Consider the following 23420-nt stretch of genomic DNA (forward strand, 5'->3'; position numbering starts at 1 on the left):
AATTTTCAATAAAGAATAGATTTGGGCAATCCGAGGCAACCAGACTATGGCTTGATAATGTTTTGCTGCCAAGCTTCAAGCAAGGGCCCAACTGGAGCTTCCAATAGGGTTGGATACCCGAGATGATCTGGATGAGGAGCACACCCTGCCATATGAGGACCTCTGAGAGGTCCCACTAAGGAAAGAAAATCCGCACTAGATGGTGAAGATCATCTCACATCTAGATAAGATAACAAAAGATCAACTAACAGCTCTTTTGCAAGAAAATACAAATATTTTTGCTTGGTCAACCATGGACATGCTTGGTATAGATCCGAAAGTGATGTCCCACTATCTGAAAGTGGATCCGACTTATCGCTATGTGAAGCAAAAAAAGCAAAACTTCACCTCAGAGCACCAGAAGGCTATAGCCGAGGAGATGGACAAGCTAGTCAAGGCTGGCTTCATTAGAGAAGCAATGTGCCCAGACTGATTGACAAACATCATCCTAATCAAAAAGGCAAATTGAAAGTGGCGTATGTGCATCGACTTCACCAACTTGAATAAAGCCCATCTCAAGGATAGCTACCCATTGCTTCAGATTGACCAGCTGATGGATGCAACTTTAGGGCATGAGCTCCTCACCTTCATGGATACCTTCTTCGATTTTAATCATATCCGAATGGTGCCTAAAGATGAAGAGAAAATACCATTATTACTGATCATGAGTTTTTTTGTTACAGAATGATGCCCTTTGGTTTAAAAAATACAGGGACTACCTACTGTTAGATGTGTGCCCTAGATGCCAGATTGGCTGACACATTCTTATACAGATCTAAGGACAAATTTATAATTTTGACTATAAATGAATAAAAAAGTTATTCTTCTATCACATTGTGTACATTGTGTCTGTGATACATCCTTTGAGTTAGTGGGAATATAAATTCATATTTTCAAGAGTTAAAAATTTAAGGCATAAATTTACATAACTAACTCATAAACAGCTCCTGACCATAGGATCATCACGAGGATGGTGATCGATCCGAAAGGTTGGTGTATGATCACTTTCTTAGGGTAGATGTGTCTTGAGTCTATGGTGTGGAGACACCAGAGTGAGAGTACAGGTATTCATTGAGAATGAGAGTACTGAGCGTGACCACTTCGAGCAGTCATAAGGAAGTCTACCTTCTCATCGATGACTAGCTCGATGCTGCAGTTGTGCGTCTAGTTCTTTGACCTGAGGTGCATCGACAGTTCACCTTGAGTGTATTATAGTTTGACTACACCATAACTCGATCTCCTAGCCATTCGAAACCCTGAGGTGTATGTTGGCTGTGGCATATTCATTGTAGGAACTAGGTCGCACCAAGATGGGATCTATCAACCTTGATAGATGAGAGGAGTAGTCCTATGATAATTGAAAGATCGAGTCCTTAAGTCTATGGCCATGGCAGAGTGAAATAATAGAAAAGAGTTTTTCATTAAGATTTTACATCAGACTCAGATCGATCGATTAACTCATATGACTGATGTTGGGTTTGACGAGTTCACCTTCACCCTAATTTAGTCGGGACTCATGATAGAGGAACTCAATCACACAGGTAACTGCATCGAGAGGTTCGTCTTCAATTCTGATGGGTTGCCACCACATATTGCTAGGTGTCACTGATGGATTTTGAGAGTAATTAAAATGATATTGATGGTCGATCATTCTAATTGTCTGAATCAGAAGAGTTCTGATCTATCGAAAGGAGTTTCGATGATGTCGATGATGAGATCACGACATGTCTCATTATCATATAAAATTGAACCTAACTGGATCACACAAATAAGGGTTAGGGTCTGGATGTCATCAATTGGGCTAACCCAATTGATTTGGATAAGATCCAATTAGGTTCAAGGAAATCATGCTAGCACACGATTGAGCCTAACTTTCTTCTCGTGTAATCTTTTCTGTCTCTACTGAGCCAAATATGATTTGACTCATCTAGAGAACCTTGGAAAGGTTTCTCTCAGTCTAAATAAAGCTTGTCCAATTCAAAAAAGGTTTATCTTAATTCATGAGATGAATTTAAGACAACACCTGCTAATTCCTAGCACCTGCCAATTTCATTTTAGGACATCTGTCAAAAGTTGACATATGGGTCTTAAAATGAAGAGGGCTCATTGGAGGATTTTTGTAGAGTGTCCACATACCAAAACCCAATTGAATTGGGTGCCATAATCAGATTATAGCATGAGCCCAATTGGATTAAAGTGGGTGCCCCAAATGGATAAGAACCAAAGAGTCCTGATAAACATGGACTCTTTGGCGCCACCTTGATTGAGCTTATCCAATGTTGGCACCAACTTAGGAGAGAGGGTGGGGTTCTTATCTGATGTGATCAGATGAGATCACTCCATCAATCAAAATTTTTTCAGAATTTATTGAAATTTTTGATTGGTTGAATGATGTGGCACTGCGAAGTATACAGGGTCTATATAAATCCTGCTGCGCCTAGGGTTTCATGGAAGAAATTATTTTATACACAAAACTCAATAGCTACCACCCCCTCCCCTCTTCTCTACATCCTCCCTACTCTCCTTCCTCCCCTCTTCATGTACAAAGAGTTAGACATCCATCTGGCAAAGATCCAAGGCGTGGTGACACCTGGAACAGAAGGCTGCAGGACATCTTCGACAGGCTGCTGCTCCAACTTCAGAAGGAGTTCTGAAGCACTTTCAAATCAGATAAAGATTTGATTTTTGGAGCATAGATTCATGAGGAGAAGACATTCTAGATCCTACCTGAGTGGATACTGGTAGAGGTCAGGTGCTTGCGTGGCTACATCAGAACCTCGGGCTGTACAGAGATCATCTACAGGGTAATCAGATTATCCTTGAGGTACTTCTTCTTTCATCATAGATTTAGATTTAATTTTAGATTTTAAATATCAGATAATAAAATTAGATCTAGAGAATTAGATCTAAACTATATAGGATAATTTTTTTTTTAAAATTATTCCACCTCAGATTTGATGAAATTTGGAAGATCCTACGAGGAAAAGCGGTTTTCCCACCCTTTAAGTGGTATCAGAGTCAGATTGTTGGCTCTATTTCAGATTTATTTTAGATCTGATTTTAATTTTAATTTATCTAATATTAAAAAATCTCAGATATCACATCAGATATGATAGGATCTGAAATCAAAATATTTAAAATTAAATCTAAGAAGATCTAACATGCATAAGATGCATGACTAGACTAGGATTAGTTGAATCCATGAATGGTCTTAAGTTTTATATTTTAATAAGATTAAAATATTAATTAAATTTAATTTATTTTCTATTTTTTTAATATTATAAATATTATAATTAGATCAAAAAATAAAAAATAAAATTTTAATTATTTTCATAAAATTGATCTGCAGCATGCCTAGACTAGTTGTAGAATTATTCTAGTAACTTATCTAGAATAGTTTTTATTTTAAATAGTTTAATTTAAATTCTATTTTTGAGATATTATATGTGATGTATCAGATCCAAAAGTATGTTAATTAGATTGATTTTTGATACATGAGATGTATGCAAAGCATGTATTAGTTAGATCTTAAATTGTATATGTGATATGTTAATTTAGATCTAACTAATTTTGTAGTTAAATTTATATTTCTGATTAAGGTATTCCTCATGGCCGTCCGATCATAAGAATAAAGTAGAGTTTTAAGATTCTCTCTTCCCATTCAATGGGGTATTCATATGACGTGTAGGGGTACCGCGTGTTCATCCTTAATCAGAAATCAAAACTTATTTTTCTGCAAAATCCTAGATCCTGAAACCCTAGGATTATTTTACATGCTTTGTTTATGAATCCAAACTTAATTAATAAATTAAGCTTATGAAATTAAATTAGGTCTAAAATTGTGGATGTGTGGGCCCTTTCCGGGGTTGATTGTTCTCAGCTGGTTACAGTGGCTCAGTTGCACCAGAAAGATGCAACCATGTCCATTAGGCATTGGATGCTATGGATTAGAGGATGGATTGGGCTCAATATTTTAGATACGGTGAGGGACCTAATCAGGAACCTAGTTCGTGCAAATAGTGGATTTGACTTAACTAAAGATTGGAGCAATATCCCAGACACGGTGAGCTTCATGAATTAGAGATCAAGTTTTGGGTGAACCATGATTAGAGAATCATTGGACATGAGTTGTCCACTCATCGGTTAACCCATCATCAATAACTGTTAGGTGAGGTGGTGAGCCAGTCGGTGAGACCGCACCACCCATTAGAAATCACTGATCACAGAGATTTTCACATCTCTACCAAGGGAGTGTAGGGATCTGAGAAAATAATAGGAGCCTAATTTGTTTAAAAATAAAAATCCTAAACTAATTGATTGAGTCTGATTACAAAATCTAACTAAAAAATTTTGACTCTCTATAGGAAACATGTCTGCCTCAAACCCCCTGACTAAAATTTTAGACACCCATAGACTGATTGGACCCAATTTCAAAGACTGGTTGAGGAACTACAGAATTATTCTGGGTTCTAAAAAATTGACTCATGTCTTGGACCAGGACCCACCTGCCATACCAGCACGTCCGACTGCTGAACAGAGAGCGTCTCTAGAAAAGTGGACGGATGATGATAACAAAGCAAGGTACTACATGTTGGATGCAATGTCTAATGACTTGCAGTGCCAATATGAGAATATTTTGACTACCCGCCAAATATTGGCTCACCTACAAGAGTTATTTGGTGAACAGAGTCACGCGGCCAAGTATCAAGTCTATCAAAGATTTTTTAAGGCCAAGATGCGTGATGGGCAGTCAGTCCAAGATCATTGTTTGACAATGATCAAAGATCTTGAGGAGCTTGAGAAGCTCGGTATCATCTTAGACAAGAATTTTTAGATTGATGTGATCCTTCAGTCTTTGTCCGATGCATATGGTTAGTTTATCATGAACTTCCATATGCATAAGATGCAGTGTACCTTGACCAAGTTAATGAACATGCTGGTTACGGCTGAGCTTTCTATGAAGGATTCAAAAGGCTCAGTTCTTACTGTGAAGCGGACTTCTTCCAAGAGAAAGTCTTTTGGAAAGAAAAAGAGGTCTGCGAAGAAGCAGAAGGTGGATGGGAAGAAGAGGAAGCAGAACTATCCTCAGTACCTGGCCACCCTAAAGAATAAGAAGGATGGTCCTTCAAGAGGTATGCTCATTTTAGAATTTAATCTTACAGTTTCTTCTGCATCCAGTTGGGTGCTTGACTCTGGTTCTAGTACTCATTTGTGCACTTCTATCCAGGGTCTTGAGGAGAGCAGGAGGTTGAGGGATGGAGAGATGATCCTACGCGTCGGAAATGGAGCAAGAGTTGCTGCTGTGGCCCCTCTGTGATTACCGTTAGGATTAGATTTAGTTTTAAGAGACTGTTATTATGTGCCTGCAGCAAGCAGAAATTTGATTTCTATTTCATGTTTAGCACAAGAAAGCTATGTGATTAGCTTTCATAAGGACCATTATAATATTTTTTATGAAAATAATAAAGTTGCAGATGATTTTCTTATTAACGATCTCTATCAGCTACATATTGATGTATCTGTATTTAATATTGAGCAAAATATGAATGTCATAGGAATTAAAAGGCCTAGAGATAGTCTAAATGATAAGTATCTGTGGCACCTAAGGTTAGGTCATATAGCGAAAGACAGGATTAACATATTGAAGAAATCTGGGCTATTGAGTCTGTTGACTTTCGAGTCATATCCAGTTTGTGAATCATGCCTTCAAGGCAAAATGACCAAGCTTCCTTTTGTGGGACATGGAGAAAGGGCCACGGACCTACTTGCCCTAGTATATACGGATATGTGCGGCCCATTTGATGTGCCGGCTAGAGGCAACTACATTTACTTCATTATCTTTACCGATGATATATCTAGGTATGGGTATGTGTTTCTAATAAAACACAAGTCTGAAGCTTTTGAAAGGTTCAAAGAATTCAGACATGAGGTAGAAAAACAAACAGGAAAGTCCATTAAGTTTCTTCGATCAGATCGAGGAGGTGAATACCTTAGTCGGGAGTTCCTAGACTACCTTAAGGACAATGGCATAGTCTCTCAATAGACTCCACCTGGAATGCCTCAACTCAACGAGATTTCAGAACGAAGAAATCGGATCCTATTAGATATGGTCTGTTCCATGATGAGCTTCACGGACTTCTCCGAAATTTTTTAGAGACATTGTCTTATGACAGCAATTTATGTATTGAATAGAATTTCCTCAAAAACCGTTCCTACCACATCATATGAGATATGGCATGGTAAGAAGTCAAGTCTGAATCATCTCAGAATTTGTGGTTGTCCAGCTCATGTCAAGAGATAGCAGGCGAACAAGTTAGAGTTCAGATCTTTTAGAGCTTGATTCATAGGATATCCTAAAGAGTCATTAGGATATTATTTCTATATTCTAGAAGACCACAATGTGATTGTGAGTCGAAATACTATTTTTTTTGAAAGACAGTTTATTCAAGATGGTGGCATCGGAATAATAGTTAAGCTCAAGGAGAATGGCTCCCAAGAGCAATGAGCTCAAGAACCTGAGGAACCTAATCAATCAGAACTAGTCCCAACACAACCTCTTCCACCTCATAGATCGACTAGGATTTTCGATCCTCCTGAAAGGTACTTAGGTACCATACAAGAGGAAGTAGAGAAAATATTCCTCATGAAAAATGGGGCTCATGGTGATGACCCCAAGACCTATGACGAGGCGATATTAGATATCGACTCTGAAAAATGGTTAGAGGCAATGAGATCAGAAATTGACTCGATGCACTCAAACTAAGTTTGGACCTTGGTAGATCCACCTGAAGGTATTGTACCTATTGGGTGTAAATGGACCTTCAAGAGAAAGATAGGTGCAGATGGAAATGTGGAGACATTCAAGGCTAGGCTCGTAGCGAAAGGTTATAGTCAGCACGAAGGCATTGACTATCAGGATACCTTTTCGTCCGTAGCCATGCTAAAATCCATCCGCACATTGCTTGCTGTTGCAGTCTATTTCGATTATGAAATATGGCAGATGGATGTGAAAACGACATTCTTAAATGGACATCTTGAGGAAGATATCTATATGGAACAGCCTCTTGGTTTCACATCCAGTGATGATGATCACAGAATCTGCAAGCTGTAATGGTCTATCTATGGACTTAAGCAAGCATCTCGGAGTTGGAATACTTGTTTCAATGATGTGATCAAAATATTTGGTTTCATCAAGAATGAGGAGGAACCATGTGTGTTCAAAAAGGTCAGTGAAAGTGCAGTTATCTTCCTCGTACTGTACGTAGATGACATCCTCCTAATTGGGAATGACATTCTCATGTTGATCTCAGTCAAAGTATGATTGTCTAAGGAGTTCTCTATGAAAGATCTAAGAGAGGCATTCTTTATACAGGGTATTAAGGTCTATAGAGAGAGACCAAATAGGATGCTCGGACTTTCATAGAAGATGTACATGAGGAGGTACTAAAAAAGTTTAGCATGAAAAACACCAAAAGAGGTTTATTACCTTTTAGACATGGCATTCATCTCTCCAAGAAGATATGCCCTAGCACACCTGAGGAGATTGAATGCATGAGCAAGATCCCTTATGCTTCGGCGATAGGGAGCCTCATGTATGCCATGCTATGTACACGACCTGATATAGCCCATGCTGTGAGTGTCACAAGCAGATATCAGTCGAATCCAGACGAAGAGCACTGAACTTCTGTGAAATATATCCTTAAGTACTTGAGAAGGACTAAGGATATGTTTCTAGTCTTTGAGAATGGAGAACTTCAGATTCAGGGATATACAGACTCAAACTTTATGTCTGATATAGATGATCGAAAGTCGATATCTGAGAGTCTGTTCATTTGCAATGGTGGTGCAGTTAGCTGGAAGAGTTCCAAGCAAATGGTGATTTCTGATTCCACCATGGAGGCAGAGTATATTACTGCATTGGAAGCTGTGAAGGAGATATTTTGGTATAAAAAGTTTGCTACAGAGCTTGGAGTGATGTCATCGGATGCCATACCTCTTTACTGCGACAATAATGGTGCCATAGCTCTAGCTAAGGAGCCAAGGTCTTACCAGAAGTCCAAGCACATCGAGCAGCGATTCCATTTGATCCGTGATTACCTCGAAAAGGGTTATGTCGAGGTCAAGAGAGTCAACTCCACAGATAATGTGGCAGACCCGCTGACTAAGTCATTGGATCAACAGAAGATCGAAGCCCATCTTGAGAAGATGGGACTTAGATATGTAGCCAATTGGCATTAGGTCAAGTGGGAGTTTTTTAGATGTGTGCCCTAGATGCCAGATCGACTGACACATTCCTGTATAGATCTAAGGGCAAATTTGTAATTTTGACTATAAATGAATAAAAGGGTTATTCTTCTATCACATTGTGTACATTGTGTCTGTGATATATCCTTTGAGTTAGTGAGAATGTAAATTCATATTTTCAAGAGTTGAAAATTTAAGGTATGAATTTACATAACTAACTCATAAACAGCTCCTGACCATAGTATCATCATGAGGATGGTGATCGATCTGGAAGGTTGGTGTATGATCGCTTCTTTAGGATAGATGTGTCTTGAGTCTATGATGTAGAAATATCGAAGTGAGAGTACAGGTATTCATTGAGAATGAGAGTACTAAGCGTGACCACTTCGAGCAGTCATAAGGAAGTCTACCTTCTCGTCGATGACTAGCTCGATGCTGCAGTTGTGTGTCTAGTTCTTTGACCTGAGGTGCATCGACAGTTCACCTTGAGTGTGTTATAGTTTGATTACACTATAACTCGATCTCCTAGTCATTCAGAACCCTGAGGTGTATGTTGGCTGTGGCATATTCATTGTAGGAACTAGGTCGCACCAAGATGGGATCTATCAACCTCGGTAGATGAGAGGAGTAGTCCTATGATAATTGAAAGATCGAGTCTTTAAGGCCATGACCATGACAGAGTAAAATAATGGAAAAGAGTTTTTCATTAAGATTTCACATCGGACTCGGATCGATCGATTAACTCATATGACTGATGTTGGATTTGACGAGTTCACCTTAACCCTAATTCAGTCGGGACTCATGATAGAGAAACTCAATCACACAGGTAACTACACCGAGAGGTTCATCTTCAGTTCTGATGGGTTGCCACCATATACTGTTAGGTGTCACTGATAAATTTTGGGAGCAATTAGAATGATATTGATGATCGATCATTCTAATTGTCTGAATCAGAAGAGTTATGATCCATCGAAAGGAGTTTCGATGATGTCGATGATGAGATCACGACATATCTCATTACCATATGAAATTGAACCTAACTAGATCACACAAATAAGGGTTAGGGTTTGGATGTCATCTATTGGGCTAACCCAATTGATTTGGATAAGATCCAATTAGGGTCAAGGAAATCATGCTAGCACACGATTGAGCCTAACTTTCTCCTTGTGTAATCTTTTCTGTCTCTACTGAGCCAAATATGATTTGACTCATCCAGAAACCTTGAAAAAAATTCTCTCAGTCTAAATAAAGCTTCTCCAGCTCAGAAAAGGCTTGTCTTAATTTATGAGATGAATTTAAGATAACACCTATTAATTTCTAGCACCTGCCAATTTCATTTTAGGATATCTGTCAAAAGTTGACATATGGGTCTTAAAATGAAGAGGGCTCATTGGAGGATTTTTGTGGAGTATCCACATGCCAAAACCCAATTGAATTAGGTGCCATAATCAGATTATGGCATGAGCCCAATTGGATTAAAGTGGGCGCCCCAAATGGATAAGAACCAAAGAGTCCTGATAAACATGGACTCTTTGGCGCCACCTTGATTGAGCTTATCCAATGTTGGTGCCAACTTAGGAGAGAGGGTGGGGTTCTTATCTGATGTGATCAGATGAGATCACTCCACCAATCAAAATTTTTTCAGAATTTATTGAAAATTTTGATTGGTTGAATGATGTGGCACTGCGCAGCATACAGGGTTTATATAAATCCTGCTGCGCCTAGGGTTTCGTGGAAGAAATTATTTTATACAAAAAACTCAATAGCTACCACCCCCTCCCCTCTTCTCTACATCCTCCCTGCTCTCCTTCCTCCCCTCTTCATGTACAAAGAGTTAGATGTCCATCTGGCAAAGATCCAAGGCGTGGTGATGCCTGGAATAGAAGACTGCAGGACATCTTCGACAAGCTGCTGCTCCAACTTCAGAAGAAGTTCTGAAGTACTTTCAAATCAGATAAAGATCTAATTTTTGGAGCGTAGATTCATGAGGAGAAGATGTTCCAGATCCTACTTGAGTGGATACCGGTAGAGGTCAGGTGCTTGCATGGCTACATCAGAACCTTGGGCTGTGCATAGATCATCTACAGGATAATCATATTACCCTTGAGGTACTTCTTCTTTCATTATAGATTTAGATTTAATTTTAGATTTTAAATATTCGATAATAAAATTAGATCTAGAAAATTAGATCTAAAATATGTAGGATAATTTTTTTTTTTAAATTATTCCACCCCAGATTTGATGAAATCTGAAAGATCCTACTAGGAAAAGCAGTTTTTCCATCCTTCACCTACCAGCAGTTGGTGAACAAGATCTTCAAAGATCAAATTGATCGTAATATGGAGATATATGTAGATGACATGCTGGTCAAGAGCCAAGCTACTCCGAATCATATTGCTAACCTCCAAGAATCTTTCGACACCCTCCGTCAATTTTAGATAAGGTTGAACCCAGTAAAGTGCGCTTTCGGAGTTACCTCCTGCAAATTTTTTAGATTTATGATCTTCCGAAGAGGTATCGAGGCAAATCTCAAGAAGATTAAGGTAGTCCTTGAGATGGCACCATCAAGAACTATTAAAGAGGTGCAGTGTCTGACTGGTAAGGTTACTTCGTTCAATTGCTTCATCTCCAGATCGATCGAGAGGTGTCTCCCTTTCTTTCAGACCCTCAAGCAGTCAAAAAATATTCAGTGGACTACAAAGTGCTAGAAGCCATTTGAGGAGTTGAAACAATATCTCAGCTCTACACTATTGCTCATGAAGCCTCAATCTGGTGAGGAGCTACTACTATATTTCACCATTTCTCCAATAGCATTAGCTCAGTCCTTGTCTGAGAGAAGGACGGATTTAGAAGCCCGTATACTACACAAGTAAAGTCCTTCATGATACAGAGACTAGATATTCCAAGCTAGGGAGGCTGGTATTTGCACTGGTCATCATAGCAAAATAAACTTCGACCTTATTTTTTGACTCACACCATTATATTGCTTACTGATCAGTTGATCAAGACCATTCTCCACCATCTGGATACATCAGGATGGATTACAAAGTGGGTTCTAGAACTTTCGAAGTTAGATGTGCAGTACCTCCTGAGGCCTTCCATCAAAATCCAAGTGTTGGTGGACTTCGTCCTTGAATGCACCATCCCAGACAGACAGAGCTTAAAAAGTGGAAAGAGCTCAAGAAGTGAAGAAGTAAATGCAGGACCTGACCCTGAGGAGCTATGGATCTTGCATGTTGATGGCTCATTGAATTCAACAGGATTAGGCACCGAGCTTATCTTAATCGATCTTGAAGGTGATGTGGTGGGATACGCTCTGTATTTCAATTTTTCAACCACCAACAATGAAGCAGAGTACAAAGCTTTGATTGCTGGCATAAAAGTTGCAAGAGAGGTAGGGGCTCGACACTTGAAGGTTTTCAGTGACTTCCAATTAGTAGTTGGATAAATCAAGGGTGGATATGAGGTCTGAGAAAAAAATATAAAGAGATACCTTCAAAAGATAAAGGATTTAATCTTGTCCTTTTTGAGCTTTGATATTTAACAGGTTCTAGTGTGAAAAATGTCAGGACAGATGCACTGTGAAAACTAACGGCCTCATTACTCGCTGGTTTGGAAAAGGAGACCTACTTTGAGATATTAAAAGCCTTAAGCCTCAAAGAGCCCTTCATTGTCCAGTAGATTGATGAAGAATCAAACTGGATTGATCTACTGCTCAAGTATCTGAGGTTGGGTGAGTTACCACCTGATTGCAAGGAGGCCCGAAAGATAAGGAAGCAGGCCATTCGTTATGTTCTGTATGATGACAAACTATACAGACGGTCATTCTCTTTGCTTCTTCTGAAGTACTTGCATCCATTTGAGACTGATTATGCACTACAGAAGATTTACAAAGGGATCTGCGAAAGTCACTTGCAGGGTAGATCTCTATCTTACAAGATTCTTCAAGAGGACTACTACTAGCCCACTATGCAACAGATGCAGACAACTTCATTAGAAAGTATGATTGATGTCAAAAAAATTTGAACATTCAACATCAGCTGGCGGCACTTCTAACTCCCATCAGTGCCCCTTGGCCATTTGCTCAGTGAAAAATAGACATTCTTGATCCTTTTCCTCAGATGTTAGGTCTGCGCAAGTTTTTTTTGATGGCTATTGATTACTTCACAAAGTGGGTAGAAGCTGAGCTTTTGGCCTGTATAATCAAGACGAGTGAAAAATTTTATTTGAAAATTCATTATTTACCGGTATGGTCTCTCCAAAGTGTTGATCATAGATAATGATAGACAAGTCATGGTGCTCGACTCCATGAATTTTGTGAAGATCATGGAATAGAGCATCACTTCACATTGGTAGGCCATTCATAAGCAAATGGAGAGATGGAGGTGACCACTAGAACTCTCATATAGGGCTTAAAGGCCAGGTTAGATCAGATGAGAGGATCGTGGATAGATGAACTTCATCCCGTGTTATAGGTTTATCAGACTACTCAGAGGATCCTAACTGGTGAGATCCCTTTCAACCTCGCATTTGAGACTGAAGCAGTCATTCTCATGGAGCTTGGGCTCTCTTTCCTCAGAGTTGAGGAGTACAATGAAGACACTAATTTGGTATGGCTTCGAGCCAACCTCAACTTGATCAAAGAAAGTAGGGAGTGTGTCACTGTGAGAATGGCTACCTATCATTAGAGGGTGGTTAAGTATTACAACATCTGGGTCAAGGCCAAAGAATTTCGATCTGACGACCTAATATTGCAGCGAGCTGAAGTTTTACAACCCACTGAGCAAGCAAAGCTATCATCCAACTGAGAAGTTCCCTATCAGGTGGATGAGGTGGTATGCCCTAGAACCTATTGACTGAAGCAACTCGACAGAACTCTACTCCTCAGGCCATAAAATTTGACCAATCTGCATATGTACTATCAGTGATGCTATAATATCATGTTACAATATATATAAATTTTTAGATTTATCAACTTATGTTTGAACATAAAAGTGGTATGAAAGGTCGAAGCTCTTATCTGATGAACTCTACTAAAGTTTTTTTGATTGGAACTGTTCTTGTTGAAGTTCCTTTGATCGAAACTGACCTTACTAAAGTTCTTTTGATCGAAACTATTCTTGTTGAAGTTTCTCTGATCGAAACTATTCTTGTTGAAGTTTCTTTGATCGAAACTGACTTTATAGGGGTACCTTTGATCGGATCTGAAACTATTCTTGTTGAAGTTTCTTTGATCGAAATTGATTTTATAGGGGTTCCTTTGATCGGACCCATCCTTGCTGAAGTATCTTTGATCGAAACTGATCTTACTAAAGTTTCTTTGATCAGAACTATTCTTGAAGAAACCAGATCTAGGATTTCAGGGTTAGATCTTGAAACTTTTTCAAGATCAGGCAGCGGAAGACTAAAATAAATCAAAATTTATTTTTTAAAATCAGAGAATTCCTAGATCTAAGATTCTATTACATGATTATTATATAGCATTAAATCAAAAATTAAAATATATAGAGCATGAACTATATGTTGATTATATCAACATATTTCTATACTACATCTAATGTATGTATTAAACAATAGATCAGATCTATTACCTTGCAAGTTAGATGTTCTAACTTTTTTGATCTGGGCTTGAGGATGATGTTGCAAACTGCACATGCATCCAATCTCTAAGAGTCATCTACATGAGCCCACGAATCTCGATCAGAAATTCTACTTCAGGAAATTAGCACAGTATGCTAGTACTGCGCTGATCCTTCTTCGATGGTTGATCAGGTGCCTGCTTCTTCTTGATTTAGGCTCTTCAAAAGATGAGAAGTAGGAGGAGGAGTTTTAGATCTAAGATGCTCTCAGAAAACTCAAGATGAAGGAAGGAAAGAGATGAAACTAACAACCCTAGAAGAAGATCCTCTTCTTCTTCTCTTTACTCTCTCTTAGACAACCTATCTTGTGTCTATTATATCTTTATGACCCAAAGGTCTTTCTCTCTGATTTTTGGATGCCCCAAAAGACTCTCAAATCTCATGTTCATCAAAAATTTTATGAAGAAACTCATTTTATAGAGAGAGATATGATATAGTCTTTGTCTAGGTCAAATACCTAGTCAAGGCTTATCCAAACATGGCAAGATAAGGGGCGCCCAACTCTTGGGTGCCTCCTTATTTTTGTGCATGGACCACTAGAAAAGGGTACATAATGTGTACCTTAAAAGTCATAAAAATTTTAGAAAAAATCTAGGTAAATTTTGTGCAAAAAAAAAAAAAAATGGATTTCTAAAACTCTATCTCATAGAATTTGAAATCCAAACTTATTCCTACTTTGATTTGATCTACAACCACTTTCCATGTATGAAAGAAGAGAGAAAACCTTTTGGATGTGGGAAAGACTTGGGAGAGGGCTTTTGTTGCACAAAATAATAGGGGATTGGCGTCGAATAATAGAGAGGGTGTGGGGGGGGGGCTTATGTGGCACAAGGTGGAATTCTAGTCTTACTAGGATTCTATCTTATGACTTATTTTAATTTAGTTTCTCAAACCAAATCAAACCAAAATTAGATCAATTTAATTAAAATAAAATTTAACTCAATTAAGAATTTAATTTAATCAGATTAAATTAAATTTAAATCTGATTTAATTTTCTAATCAAATTAAAAATTAGGTTGATCCAAGTCCTAATTGAATTAGGACTAGTTTTTTTCTTGCACTTGACTTATCCAATAAACCAATTAGACTTGATCCAATCAAGCCCAAACCCAATATAATTAAATCATATTCAATTAGAATTAATCTCAACCCATTGGCTTAATCAAATTAAGTCAATTAGCAATCAAATTGTTAATCGATCTTCCTGTAACACTTGCACTAGGTTAAATATCAATCGTATTGATCATTTAACCCTAGAATGATTCTTAATCGTTGATCAACCATCCGATTAGATCATGCACTCTAATGTGTGTGACCTCATAGGTCCGAACCTAAGTCAGTAGCATAAAAATAAATTTCTGTACCAATTGAAGTGATCATCTAGCAATAGTACTCGACGATTGGATAGGTCGAATGTGTAGAACAACATCTTTAGAATCCATGCAGATATAGTTTTCATATAATTCATCCCCTTGACCAAAATGATCATAGGATATCTCAGAGTTCCACTGTCAACTCTGATCAGGTTGTCCACATTGTATTTCAAAATATCAAATCCATCTGATGGATTACTCTGGCCAAGGTTTTGCTAAATTGAAATACAGTGACTCATTCTTCTCCAACTCTTGGAGTGGTCAATCCCATCTCGATCACACTCTAACTTCGTAAGTACTTGACTATGCCTAGAAGCCTTCCGTCACTGAATTAGAAATTTAGTTAGTCCAGTACCAAAGCACAGTGAGTTGTTTGCAAGTTATTGAGGTGATCTCAGGTTTAAGGGACACTTATACCTATATCTCATCAGAGACATTCTCGACAGCAGAATACTTTGAAGTTGGTCACGTTCAATGATGATGTACCCTTACATCTCACCTGTATACTATATCAGTGTCTCCACACTGCTTGGTTAAGAGGACAACCAACCCATATGGCCTACAGCGACCTATGCTCGATAGAAGCTGTCATCCTTATTAACAGCTTATCATTTGGTCGTGAATAGTTTTAAGGACTAATCGATAAATCTTCTCTTTATCAAATCTGAATAGTCCTAAGGACTTCATCATAATAATGGAGTTCGTTAGAAGATGAAAACTTATGATGAAAATACCAAAAATATATTTTATTTATTAACAAATCAATTACAATACTTGGTTGCTCAACCGTCAACAGCTTGACGATTGGCTTTTGGGACATATTTCTTAATAACTCTCACTTATCCTAAAGCTACTCGGTATAGTATCTAATACCCATCTTCGACTTGCAGTTGTCGAACTATTTTATTGCCAGGGCTTTAGTGAAGGGGTCAACCAGGTTGTCCTTTCCATCGATCTTCTGAAAGTCGATGTCACCTTGATTCATGATTTTTCGGATCAGGTGGAAGCGACGTAAAATGTGCTTCATCCGCTGGTGTGCTTGGGTTCCTTCACCTGAGCTATGGCACCAGTACTATCACTGTAGAGCAGGACCGAACCATCGAGGGAGGATGCTACTTCGAGCTCAGTGATGAATTTTTTCAGCCACATAGCTTCCTTCACGGCATCCGATGCTGTGATGTACTCCACCTCACAAACAGAGTCTGCCACAATATGCTGCTTGAAACTCTTCCAGCAGATAGCTCCACCATTCAGAGTAAAGATATAACCTGATACACTTCTGTTGTCATCATGGTCAGATTGAAAATTAGAGTCTGTGAACCCCACAAGTTTCAGATCTGACTCGCCATAAACCAATCATTGGTCCTTAGTATTTCTCAAATACTTAAGGATGGCTTTAACCACTTTTCAGTGATTTTCTCTAGGATCAGATTGGTATCTACTCACCACTCCTAGTGAGTATGTCATATTTGGTCTTGTACATGTCATGGCGTACATGATAGATCCTACGGTCGAAGCATATAGGACTCTACTCATACACTCTCTCTCTTCAAGAGTTGTCGGACAATCCTTCTTAGAGAGAGAAATTTCATGACCTATCGGTTGATAGCCTTCTTGAAATTCTTCATGCTGAACCTCTTCAGCACAGTGTCTATGTACGTGGATTGGGATAACCCAAGCATCTTTTTAAATCTATTCCTATAGATCTTCATCCCTAGGATGTAGGATGCTTCACCCAAGTTCTTCATGGAGAACTGTGATGATAATCAAACTTTTATTCCCTGTAGTGCAGGGATGTTATTCTCGATTAAGAGAATGTCATCCATGTACAAGATAAGAAATATCACAACTGGACCATTTGCCCATTTATAGATGTAGGACTCTTCTCCATTCTTAACGAAGCCATACGTTTTGATCACCTTATCAAAATACATGTTCTAACTCCGAGAAGCTTGCTTCAATCAATAAATGGATCTCTGAAGCTTGCATACCTTGGACTCATCTGTGGATGTAAACCCCTCAGGTTGTATCATATACACCTCTTCGGTCAGCTCTCCATTCAGGAAAGCTATCTTTTCATCCATTTGTCAGATCTCATAATTTAGATGGATAGCTATTGCAAGCATTATCCAAATAGATTTGAGCATTGCCACAGAAAAAAATATCTTGTCATAGTCAATACCATAACGTTGATGATACCTCTTGGCAACCAGATGGGCTTTATAGGTTTCTACCTTTCTATCTGTGCCCCTTTTCCTTTTGAACACCCATTTACACCCAATGGGTTTAACCCCTTCAGGTGGGTCAACCAATGTCCATACATCGTTGACCTTCATGGATTCTATTTTGAATTTTTTGACTTCAAGTGTTGCCCAGCTATACAACCCAAGAGGGGGGGGTGAATTGGGTTTCTAAAAATTTTAAGCTTAACTTATGACTTATGAAAAATGTTTGACAATAGCTAAAAGAATATGGAGAGTTAAATTAATTCAGGACTAATGGCTAAAAGCAAGAATGCAAGAAAATAATGAAGAGTTAAAGGGAAGCAATTATGCACACCACAAATAAAAGGATTTATAGTGGTTCGGTGCCAACCTTGCACCTACATCCACTCTCCAAGCTCCTACTTGAGAATTCCAATCCACTAATCTTGTATTCAACCCGAATACAAACATCAGAAACTCTGACTCTAGCTATTCCAAGCTAGACCACTTGTTTCTCGGGTACAAGCCAACTCAATACACTCCGATTCTAGGTTCAGATCAACCTTCCCTTGTTTTGGAACCCTTCCAAAACAAAAACAATCACTCAAACTGAGTAAAATAATTTATAGCACAAATGAGTACAGAGAAAGCTCCTTTAATGAGCGAATATAACTTTAAATACACTTTACTCAAGAGAAGAAGATCCTTTTCGGATTTTCTCAAAGTGGTTGGAGACTTGAATGTGCACTTGAGGAGTTGGTGAGCTTGATTTAAAGGCTTCTTCAAAGCTTTGAATGAACTCTTGATTAGGACTGAAAAGTTGGCTTGAAAAACTTTTTTCAAAATCTCTCTTTTGAATGCTCTTGAATGCTCTCTTGAATGCTCTTCTTAACTCTTCCAAAATTCCTTGTTTCCCACCTTTTGGATCCTTTTATAGCATTAAGAAATAGAGGAAAACATTCTAGGCTGAAAAAGAGCCGTTAGACCACATTAAATGAGCATTAAAAGCACTTAAAATGGATTAAAAACTAGCCGTTGCGGAGAAATCCCATCACAGGGGTCGACTCATGGGTCGACTCATGCCTGGGGGTCGACTCATGGGTCGACCTCTGTGGAAGAACATCAGAGAATCACCAGAAAATAAGGTTCTATGATTTTTGGCCTAAAAACTGCAGGGGTAGACTCATGGGTCGACTCATGCCTTGGGGGTCGACTCATGGGTCGACTCACAGGTTGTGCCAAGCCAAAAAATCTGCGTGCCAAACAGCTCATGTGCCATGAGTTGACTCATGGGTCGACTCATTATTTTCAAACATGCATATCTTTCAAAATACAAGTCCAAAAATAATGAAATTTTTGCCAATAGATCACAAATATTTTGTTCTACCATTTGATGCTATCAAATTAGGGTTTTGGTAAAATTATGATTTTGCCCCTGAAGAGCAAAAAGTCTTTTTCAAATGAAAATTATTAGTACCCCTTCAACTGCTTTGTAATCATCAAAATCAATCTAGGGAGCAACATCAAGCCATTTCTCGAAATCAGGTCTCTGCATTACATCTAAATAGGTGATCGGATCCTCATCGTTCTCATCAAGTTCGATGGAATCACCATCTCGGATCAAGAAACCATAGTATCTGTCCGACTGATGTGGTACTCTATCGGATCGCCTTAATGGTGTAAGTATATTGGGCTTCGGATCTGATTTAATCAAATCTGACTCAGGTTTAGCTATTGGTGTCGATCTTTTTACCTGTTAAACTTCATGAAGTTCAACCTTAGAGGCAACGGTTTCTTCATCAAGGAACTCCTTTTCTAAAAAGATTGCCTTAAGGCTGACGAACACCTTTTGTTCATCAGTATGGTAGAAAAAAATATCTTTTGATCTCCTTGGGGTACCGATGAATATGCATTTGTCAGACCTAGATTCAAGTTTGTCTGTGACTAATCGTTTGACATAGGCCGGGCACCTCTAGACTCTAAGGTGTGAATGTGCTGGCTTATGCCCTATCCATATCTCATATGGAGTCTTAATTACATATTTACTTGGAACCCTATTTAACAGATAATAGATCGATTCGAGTGCATATCCCCTTCAGGATATCGGCAAGCTAGCAAAATCAATCATGGATCGGACCATATCTAACAGAGTCTGATTTCTACTTTCAGACACACCATTATGCTGTGGTGTTCCTAGAGGAGTCCATTAGGAGAGAATCCCATTCTTTCCTAGATATATGAGAAACTCACTAGAAAGATATTCTCCTCCTCAGTCAGATCGAAGAGTTTTAGTACTCTTCTCAGTTTATTTTTCTACTTTACTTCGGAATCATTTGAATAATTAAAATGAATCTGACTTTTATTTTATTAGATAGACATATCCATATCTGGATAGATCATCTGTAAAAGTTATGAAGTAGAAATATCTACCTCTAGCAATTATGCTCATGGGCCCGCATACATCAGTATGTACTAGGCCCAAGGGCTCAGTAGTTCTCTCACCTTTTCTAGTAAAAGGTGATTTGGTCACCTTTTCCATATGGCTTATAGCGACCTATGCTCGATAGAAGCCGTCGTCCTTATTAACAGCCTATCATTTGATCATGAACAGTTTTAAGGACTAATCGATAAATCTTCTCTTTATCGAATCTGAATAGTCCTAAGGACTTTATCATAACAACGGAGTTTGTTAGAAGATGAAAACTTATGATGAAAATACCAAAAATATATTTTATTTATTAATAAATTAATTACAATACTTGGTTGCTCAACCGTCAATAGCTTGATGATTGATTTTTGGAACATATTTCGCAATAGTTCTTGCTAAAATATTTTTAATCGAAACTAACCTTACAGGGGTTCCTTTGATTAGAACCATCCTTGCTGAAGTTTCTTTGATCGAAACTGATCTTACCAAAGTTCTTTAGATCGGAACTATTCTTACTAAAATTTCTTTAATCAAATTGACCTTACAGGGGTTTCTTTGATCGAAACCATTCTTGCTGAAGTTTCTCTAATCGAAAGTGATTTTATGAAAGTTTTTTTGATTGAAACTATTCTTGTTAAAGTTCCTTTGATAGGAGCTAACCTTACTAAAGTTTCTTTGTTTGAAACCAAAGTTTCTTTGATTGGAACCGACCTTGCTGAAGTTTCTTTGTTTGGAACTATCCCTTACTAAAATTAACTATCCTTGCTAAAGTTCCTTTGATTGAAACCATTTTCATTGAAGTTCCTTTGCTTGGAATAGCTCTACTTAATCTCCTAGGATCAGAACTAAGTTCATAGTGAAGCTCGAAGTCCCTTATCTGAACAGATTCATCTAAATTCCAAAGGTTAGGAATTAGATATCCTTTTGGTTAAGATAATTCTAAGTTCTTTAGATCAGAACTAATCCTTTCATGCTGAATAAAAATACACAAGCATAACTCATCAAAAATAAAGAAAATGCAGATAGTATGAAGAAGTACAAACTTCATTCATTGTTTCAAAATTTTTATAATGACCTCGAAAGGTCCAAGTACAAAAAGGAAAAGAAATAAAAAAGCCTAAAGGGTAGCATTTGGCATGGGAGAATTTGTTCCAGGTGCATTGACTATAGTGGGCCCTCAGACTTTATCCAAAAGGTCTAAATCTAATTCTAGATACTGGGTGGCAACCCTGTTTTAGAACAGTTGCCTCCCACTGATGTAAGCATAGTGGCAAACTCGACTTTCTCATTACGATGTTACTCTGATGCCTGAAAGTCCTCGATAACCTTTGAGGTAGTAGTCTTGATCCGTGCCTCGACACTGCTCTCCACCTCTGCTATCTTCTTCTTTGTCATCTTGATCGTAGTTTTATTTTTCTCCAGTAGGACCTCAAGCTCCTTATTCTCGCTGCCTGTGCTTCTTAGATGCCTAGCAGTCGGGAGTTTTCCTTTACAGCTCCTCTTAGGGCCACTTCGGCATCTTCAACTCTCCTTATAGTAGCATCGGCCCTCATGAAGGCTTCTCCAACCTCCTTCTCGATCTTGTCCTTTATCACCTTGAGAGTTTTGACATCGGTCTTGTGCTTTCTCACCTCCACCGAAAGCTCACGAGAATGCTCCATGTACCCATTCAGATAATGAGCAAGCTGTTAAAAAATCTTTTATTAGTAACATAACAAGTGTATGTTTAGAATAAATAAGATACTGTAGGAGCTTCAGCTTATTTGGATGAAGCACTCCACAGCTCCTTTCCTTACCAACCCATGTGATTCGGCCAGCAACTCGTTTGCGTCGGCTGGGTGGAGCATCTTGGTAAACAATTCATGTGCTAGCTTGTAATCTCTTAAGGCCAAAGCCTCAAGCTTCAGATTAGCTGGTGTGGTCCTAGAAGTCCCAACTGCCTTAGCTGGCTCATCTTTTGAAGAAAAATTGACAACTTAAGAGGCCTGCAGCTCAGAATTGCTTCTTCGAGGACTCGACTTGTTTGGTTTCTCTGATACCCATTAGAAGCCAAAGAAGTCGAGTCAGATTGAACTCTTATACTCTGAAGTCAGCTGCTCAGAGAGATTCGGATCCTTCTGACTCAGAAGTCGGTGGTGCAGGGGGACTTCTAATCCTAATGTGGGTGCTTCAGCCGCCCACAGGCTCTACTACTTTTTTTTGATGGGCCTTCTGCTCCAACTTCTTTAGTGAATTTGGATCTATTTCTACAACCAAAGTAATCAAGTGGTTAGTATAGAAGCAAACTATAAATCAAAGAACATATGGCTCTAAGGCAAATGACCATGCGCATCCTGGGACCGACCTGGTTGATGTCGACATTAAACAATGTTTGCTTTGATAGAAGCTCCTTCAGTGCTGGGACCTTAAAGCTGTGTAAGGTTTTCAGCTCCAGCTTCAGACACTAATCTGATAGGGTTCCTTTAGCATGGCTTCTCGTGGTTCACCCCAGTTGACGAACCTTCAATCTTTGCCTGACGTTTGAGAGACGATCAGAAAATGCTCTTTCCAACCATGGACAGTGGAAGGAGCATCTTGGATCAGCGGACGAATATTTTTCTTCTTCTGAGATGTCACATATCACCATCCGCATGATCCAGGATGTGTCTTGAAGGTAAAGATGGAATGAAAAAGTATGACGCTGAGATGAATCCCAGCCAATATGCACGTTGCGATAAAATCGTAGATATGTCGTCATAAATTCAAAACTACTGAACATGATGACATCTCAAGAAATTGAAAAAGAGCTACAAAGAAAGGATGAAAGAGAAGCCTCAACCCAATCCAAAAGCATTCCTTATAGAAGCTCATCCAGTCTGGGGATCGGTTGGCAAACTCGATCGTTCAGCCCCAAAATTTTTAGTTAGAACTTTATAGAGGGATTTAAAACTGCTCGTGGAGCAGTACCATATCCATCTCTATTAGTTCAGATTGGAATGCCAATGGGGTGAAATCAGAGTCTCCAGAAGAACCCATTCCCCTCGTAGGAAGAAACTCTAGAAATGAAGGATGGAGAAGAAGAAGAACCTGCGACAAAAGAAGACAAGGATGATTGAAAACTCTAAAAGCCTATGCCCAATCTTGTCTAGGGTTTAAATAGACCCAAGTTCAAAAAATCTCCTAATGATATTTCTTCTCAAAGCATTGATTATTGGAGGCATGAACCGATGAGGTTTGAATGGATGCTTGATGCATGGCAACCACCGATTGGGTATAGCTTTTGCAATTGAAATGGCAGTTAATGCTAGCGGTAGGCAAATCATCCCTGCATCATTTTTGAGGAGACATGTAGGGATGTGTGATAGTACCTGTTGGTGCAGAATTCCATCGAAGCTGGAGAAGCTGGAGCTGAGATGACCGCGGCCGCCATCGGGACCTGCAAGGAAGTCTAAACCAGAGTTGGGGTGCTCCTGCAAGACCCTCCGACGTTCAAGTCAGTACTCTGTTTCAACAG

The sequence above is a fragment of the Elaeis guineensis genome, chromosome 10 (genome assembly GCF_000442705.2).
Source record: "Elaeis guineensis isolate ETL-2024a chromosome 10, EG11, whole genome shotgun sequence".
NCBI lineage: Eukaryota > Viridiplantae > Streptophyta > Magnoliopsida > Arecales > Arecaceae > Elaeis > Elaeis guineensis.